The 7,345-nt window shown below is 50.9% G+C and overlaps 1 long non-coding RNA gene across 1 annotated transcript; it reads right to left on the bottom strand.

Annotated features, from left to right (window-relative positions):
- Positions 1-904: 904 nt before the first annotated feature.
- On the bottom strand, positions 905-3,195 carry LOC137451281 (uncharacterized). Its single transcript, XR_010989759.1, has 4 exons — positions 3,017-3,195; positions 2,736-2,790; positions 1,211-1,372; positions 905-1,117 (listed from the first exon to the last, which is right to left on the bottom strand). It is a non-coding gene; the product is annotated as an uncharacterized lncRNA (long non-coding RNA).
- Between the last annotated feature and the right edge of the window lie 4,150 nt (positions 3,196-7,345).

Here is a 7,345-nt window from a genome sequence, read left to right as displayed (position 1 = left end):
TCTTTTGGCGTGAAAGCACTGGCTTCAATGAAAGAGCTGGCTCCTCCTGAAGGGCAAGTATGAATGGAGCTCTCAAAGTACCACACTTCAGAGCCTCCTACTTGCTAGCACTAAGACAACTGTTCATGTAGAACGACTGGCCACTCACTTCAACAAACCCCACAGAACTGGCTCCTATCAACTCTCCAGAAGACACTGCTGCACTAGCTTGGCTGCCTGACCGGCTCAGTTCAGGTGGCTTAGGATCTCACAGAGAGTACCACAAGAACTGAGTGCCGCAAGAAGGGGCCGCTTATTCGACCAATTTGATCAGCGGAATCCAACTTTATTGAGCATCAGACACATCTTATATACAGTCTGCTATAATTATGCCCACTTGGCAACATACTATTGGTTGCTCTCTAAAAGGTTACATCATTGTTTTCACAACTCGGTGGAATTCTTCTATCCGGTCTAATTGCTCTCTTCCCCAGATCTCGCCTCCTCCTTATCTTGCTTGCCTCCCATCTCAGAGGCAGCTGGACTTCAGCATACCAAGCAATCAGCACTTTCTCACATCTCTTACTCCGCCACTATATTATCACAGAGAATTCTTCAAGGCCTGAATTGCACAGGCGTTCCTGGGACCCAAGGCCCCTCTTGCTCAAAACAATCCTCAACAACTGAGGGGACTGCAATCTTTGCAGCTTCAACTTTCCTTCTCTGCTACTTCTTTTTTCAGATGGATTTTTTTTCAAAGGGACTGCTGGACAGCAGAACAGGATGGATGGCTGGGCCCCAAGAGCAGTGGGGAACAGAGTTAAACCCAGCTGGTGGCTGGCCCGGCAGAAGTGGTGTTCCCCAGCACACAGAGGTGAGAGAGTGTCCCCAGAGAAGGGCCACAAAGCTGGTGAGGGGTCTGGATAACAAGTCTTATGAGGAGTGGCTGAAGGAACTGGGACTGTTTAATCTGCAGAAGAGGAAGCTGCGGGAATTAAGGTGTGGTCTGGCTTCAGCTCTCAACTAGTTCCACGTTGAACAAGAACAGCTTGTACTCACAGAAGGCACTGGCTGCTTGGGTTCAAGGTTCCTGTAGAGCTCAGGCTATCTCTCTTCTTTAGTGAGGTCATTCTCTCACCTAGGCAGAGAGAAGAAAATGCAGCTATAAAATTAGACCGCTGGAATCGTGAGACTCGTTCTGTGTGCGACTCCAGGAGAATCCAAACCTAACCTTGGAGCTGCCCTTAAGAGCTCCTCTTTGGAAAACTCTCGCTGCCGGGCCCCACAAACCCCACACCCTCTGTCAGCAAACCGGATGTACGAGCTGAAGAGTGTCAACAGAAACTGTACGTGGACAGCTCAGGAAAATCCTGCCAGTCCCAGCACACCAGACCTGGAATGATCAAAGAAAGTCTGTTAACAACTGTCTGTGTGTCTGCTCATAGCTTGAGGAGTAACAGAGCAGGAACAATTCTCAAAAGGTTTTCACTGCATTCCTAGGGCACTTGAAGGATTGCCCTGGCTGTAGTTAATACCTAGAAATTCCTATCAAAATCTTTGCAGCACAGCAAGGAAACTAAAACAACCAACAAAGCACAGACTGCTTTATATTATCAAGCAGGAACTTGAAATCCTACTGGAATTGTGGGGTTTTTATGACAAATTGTGATGAATATACTGGTGATCTATGTTTAAAATTATAAGACTTAGAGTGCCCTGGGATTAAGGGTCAGGATCTTGTGAGGCCTGTTTTGAGAGCAAAGGGAAAGAAACATATCTTGCAGACTTGCAAGGATACTGTCTGGTTAGTTGGAGACATCACGGCTGAGGCGGAGCTTATCTTAAAGATAAACATTCAGACCTAGGAATTTGTTTTCTTCAGATAAGAAGCCTGCAAAATTGTGCACGTGAGAAAATGGATACATTGACCCTTACCACCCGAATGTGGGGAGAAGGGATTTGATCGCCTACTCTAAGACTCATTATCACATGCCTGCCTTCTGTTTAGCATAAGTTTGCTTATGTAGATGATGTAACTATAGAAGATGAAGAAAACTATTGTAAGGCTGCTGTGGAGGTGGAGTTTTGTCCCCTCTCAAGCCCAGCGCGCTGCTTTGCTTGCCTTTTATTGCACTTTATTCCCTTTTTATGATCTTTTAGTGCCAATAAAACTGTTACCAAAAACTTTTACCTGGAGTCATCTATAACGCAAATTATTCCTGTTCTTTTTTCCTTCTTTTGGTGTCGTACCACCTAGTACACATTCACCACCTAACCGAACGTCACAGTTGTGATTCAAAGCCAAGCAAGACAAAGTGTATCGAGGGAAAGAAAAGAGAGAGAAAGCTAAAGAGTTCTCCTCCTCTTCACTTTTCCCCTTGAGAGATCCAACACTACAGGAAGGCAGGCCTGAATTTCATGAGCTCTGGGATTCAGATGAGTTCGGGAAATCATTTGGTTTGCACTTCACGGCTGTACACACACAGCTGTGTTCAGCTGTAGAACAACCTCCTTGCAACATGAAATACAGGCTTCCGAAACTGGAGTGTCTGTCCCACTGAGACTTCCACGACCCTGTGTCCAAACCCTACTGACATGTCAATTCAATTGTTCACAGCTTTTACCACAGGTCACTCTTAGCACCTGAGTTTCTGAGCCTAGATGAGACATCCTGCTGTCTGGCTCTGAGCTCAGGAGAACATGCCAAGCTGCTGGCTACCTGCAGACATCACATTGCTAGGACTGAATTGGCTCACCTTTATCTTTCCAACAGGCAGCGCCTCTCTGAATGCTGGATTCACATGAGTGTGCCTAAGGCAGATGACACAAGCAGGGTCTGTGGCCGGCACAGCCCTGAGGGCACTCGCCAGCTAGCAAACAAGCATCACACAGCAGGATGTGGGGGGAAGACAACTGGAAGGGGGAAAGTGAGAAAACTCAGGGGTAGGAATAATAGTAATACCAATAATAAGAGCAATAATAACAATAGCAGAAGTCCTAAGGAGGATAAGGAATGGAAATTAAGGCTATTGCTCACCATCAGCTGAGTGAGGTCAATCCAGTCCTGGAGAGTAGTCCACCGGCCAACCTGCCCTCCAGTCTTCTGGCTGAGCATGTGACATAGCCTTGCTAAATTAGAAAATCCTTGCTGAATATGCAATGCGCTCAGTGGGAATTAAAACGTCCCTGCATTATCAACGCTGTTTGCAGCACAAACCCAAACCCAAACCCACCCCGAGACACCCCCAGCTCCCACGGGAGCCTGCAGAGACCTCCCAAAGGGTCCGTCGGAGGTGCCCAGCTGCCTCTCCACGACCCTTGATCCTTTCAGATGGCCCCACCAGAACTTTACATATCCCCAGACCCTTTTAGGTGCCCCCAGACCTCCTCCGTCACCCCCAAAAGCCCTGCCGATGGCCCCAGACCACCTTCAGATGCCAGAAGGAACACACCTGGGAGTCCCGGGCCGGCAGCGACACCGGAAACCGCACTGCAAGCTCCCTGAATGCGCCAGGACCCCTTGCCCCGCCAAAGGACGGCGGTTCGCAGGCACCCTGGGGCACAGAACGGCATCATGCGCCGAATCAGGGCTCTCCGCGACCGGTCCGGCTCCAAAGCTGCTCTGCACGGCGCCCGCCCCCCCGGCCAGAAAAGCGGGGCGCAGCCCGCGAGGAGGGCGCGTGCGCGGGACCGGACCCGCTGCGGCGCAGGCACCGTATCCATAGCGACCACCGGGACGCTGCCCCCCTGGCGCGAGCAGAGCCGGGCTAGGGCGTAGGCGCTGGATCCATAGCGACGCTCGAGTCAAGCTCTCCGCTCTCCGCTCTTCCCCTAAGAATTTTCGAGCATTCAGCGCAGTTAGGCTGCAGAAATTAGCTCCCCCGGGGCGGCACACGCCGCGGCACGGCAGCACTGGCCTTAGAGACAAAGCTGTCTTTGATCTGGGTACCAGCTGCAGCTCTCAGCAGTGCCTAGCTGCAGAGCAATGGCCTGCACCTTCATCCTGATCCAGGTGGAGAGAGAACTGCCAGGAACACAGCTTCTCTGCTACGGTTGCAGCATCCCCAGGGGCCGAGCGCAGCCTTGCTGTTAGTGAGGAACACAGCCCCTGTGAGAAGCTTCTGGGGTCAGGGGACAAACAAGGGGTTTTCCACACTGGAAACAAGGGAAGTCTCTTTGCCACCCCCTTTGCCACCACCCCTAACCCTAACCCCCTAACCCCAACCCCCTAACCCTACGTCTGCCGGCCCCTGCACCCTCACCCTGGTGCTGTCCACGACGCAAACCCTAAACCCCCTGACCACCACACTATCGTTAACCCCGACCCCAAACGCAATCCTCACCCGGACCCTAAGTTGCCCATCCGCCCCTTTGCCCATCCGCCCCTTCCCCTAATCTCCGCCTGAATAATCTCTCCTCCCTACCTCCGTACTCACAAATGCTATTACTGGGCATTTAGAAAGCTTTAGCTAGCACCCCTGTCCTTCTCCTCACTTACCTGCAAAGGCTTCTAGCATGTAAAAACAAATTGCACATACTACAACACACAGTTTAGAAATATGCCATGTTCTTCCCTTAGGCAGGGGACCTTCCTTCATTTGTTTTCAGAAGGATGTTGCTACTTCCTTGCCCTGCTTTTGTTTCTTAGTTTATTAGTACTAGAAACCATATACGCATCCTACACCAAACCACAATGAAGTGCAACAAGGACTAATGCTGCAGATTCCGTGACTGGCCGTGCTCCCATTGACACCTTTCGCTTTGTCCGTCTCTGGCCACGCTCCTCGCGAAGACGTGGAACCGCAGATCGGGACTCCCGCTCGCTTCGTAGCTATTTTCTACGTCTCAGTCATGCCCGCTCTCACTCGCACGCTCAAAGCATCAACAGAGTGTCAAACATAGGAGGAACCTCCCCTGCCTCCACACAAGCCATCCTACAATTCATTACGTCCCTAAGGGACACAGGGTTTAGGACCAACACAGTCAGTTTACAAGGTTCAGTGGCAACACTGTCAGTTCACAGGGTTCAACAGCAACACCATGAGTTTACAGGTTTCAGCAGCAACACAGACCGTTTACAGAGTTCAGCGGCAACACTTTCACTTTACAGAGTACAACGGCAACACAGTCTGTTTACAGAGTTCAGCGGCGACACTGTCAGTTTACAGAGTTCAGCGGCGACACTGTCAGTTTACAGAGTTCAGCGGCGACACTGTCAGTTTACAGAGTTCAGCGGCGACACTGTCAGTTTACAGAGTTCAGCGGCGACACTGTCAGTTTACAGAGTTCAACCGCCACACAGTCCACTTACAGAGTTTGGCGGCAACACAGTCCGCTTACAGAGTTCAACAGCAACACTGTCCGCTCACAGAGTTCGGCAGCAACACTTTCAGCTTACAGAGTTCAGCGGCAACACAGTAGACTTACAGAGTTCGACGGCAGCACAGTCCGCTTACAGAGTTCAGCGGCAACGCTTTCAGTTTACAGAGTTCGGCGGCAACACAGTAGACTTACAGAGTTCGGCGGCAACGCTTTCAGTTTACAGAGTTCGGCGGCAACACAGTTTGTTACCGCTGAGCGTGGGAAGGAGCTTAGCCAGCTTCTGTTCAGATGGCTTTCCATTCTAATAAAAGACAGAAAACCAGACACGCCCAAGTCAGTGAATACTTAATAACCCTACAACGCATGCAAAGGAAAAAGCGTTCCTTGCATATTAGACAGACATGCTGCAAGCTTACGTATTCCGCAACCCCGTGGAGCTCGTTTCAAAGCCCCTTTTCGGGCAGATGAATACCACACTTCCACACCTCTTAAACAAGAGGGCCTTGGAGTTGGAGGAGAGGGGTCAGGGTTAGCTGGCCTACTAGGGGTCATAATCCCCTCCAAGAACATACAGGCATTTCAAACCTTCTAGGTTGATACAGAAGAACCCCAGAGAGCAGAAGAGGCTTGGACTTACCTGGAGGGGAACCCAAGGACATCCAAAAAGCCGAGCAGAGAGCCAACCTCAACAGAGCCGCCGAGGGGAACTGAGCCCGGCCGAGCCCAGTCTAAAGTAGCCGGGCTTGACGGAGCCGACATCCTTCTAGGGAAAGAAAATGCTCTCTCTTTACTGACCAGTCCTACGCATACAATTACTAGCCACACACCCATTCACAACTTTCGCTTCGTCCGTCTCTGGCCACGCTCCTCACGAAGACGTGGAACTGCAGATCGGGACTCCCGCTCACTTCGTAGCTATTTTCTATGTCTCAGTCTTGCACACGTTCCCATTGACAACTTTCGCTTCGTCCGTCTCTGGCCACGCTCCTCGCAAAGACGTGGAACCGCAGATCGGGACTCCCGCTCGCTTCGTAGCTACTTTCTACGTCTCTGCCGTGCCTGCTCTCACCCACACGCTCAAACATCAACAGGGTGTCAAACATAGGAGGAACCTCCCCTGCCTCCACACAAGCCATCCTACAATTCATTACATCCCTAAGGGACACAGAGTTCGGCAGCCCCACAGTTTGTTAGCTTACAGCGTTCGGCAGCCCCACAGTGAGTTTACAGCGTTCGGCAGCAACACAGTTTGTTACCGCTGTGCATGGGAAGGAGCTCAGACAGCTTCTGTTCGGAAGGCTTTCCAGTCTAATAAAAGAAAGAAAAACAGACACGCCCAAATCAGTAAATATTTAATAACCCTACAACACACGCAAAGGAAAAAGCACTCCTTGTGTATGACACGGACGCGCTGTAAGCTTACGTATTCCAGAACCCCGTGTAGCTCATTTCAAAGCCTCTTTTCAGACACATGAATACCACACTTCTACACCTCGTTAAACAAGAGAGCTAGAGAGTTGGAGGAGAGGGGTCAGGGTGACCTGGCCTCCTAGGGGTCTTAATCCCCTCCAAGACCATGCAGGCATTTCAAACATTCCAGGTTGATACAGAAGAACCCCAGAGAGCAGCAGAGGCATGGACTTACCTGGAGGGGAACCCAAGGACATCAAAAAAGCTGAGCAAAGAGCCAACCTTGGCAGAGCTTGGCACCACCAAGCCCCACCGAGCCCGGTCTAAAGTAGCCAGGCTTGACGGAGCCACCATCCTTCTAGGGAAAGAAAATTGTCTCTCTTTACTGACCGGTCCTACACATACAATTACTAGCCACACGCCCGTTGACAACTTTCGCTTCGTCCATCTCTGGCCACGCTCCTCGCGAAGACGTGGAACCACAGATCAGGACTCCCGCTCGCTTCGTAGCTATTTTCTACGTCTCAGTCGTGCCCGCTCTCACTCGCACGCTCAAAGCATCAACAGGGTGTCAACCATAGCAGGAACCTCCCCTGCTCCACACAAGCCATCCTACAATTCATTACGTCCCTAA

Source organism: Melanerpes formicivorus, unplaced genomic scaffold (assembly GCF_026170545.1).
Source record: "Melanerpes formicivorus ecotype bairdi unplaced genomic scaffold, bMelFor1.0.p_v2 SCAF_41, whole genome shotgun sequence".
Classification (NCBI taxonomy): domain Eukaryota; kingdom Metazoa; phylum Chordata; class Aves; order Piciformes; family Picidae; genus Melanerpes; species Melanerpes formicivorus.
This window is presented reverse-complemented; position numbering and strand designations above follow the sequence as displayed.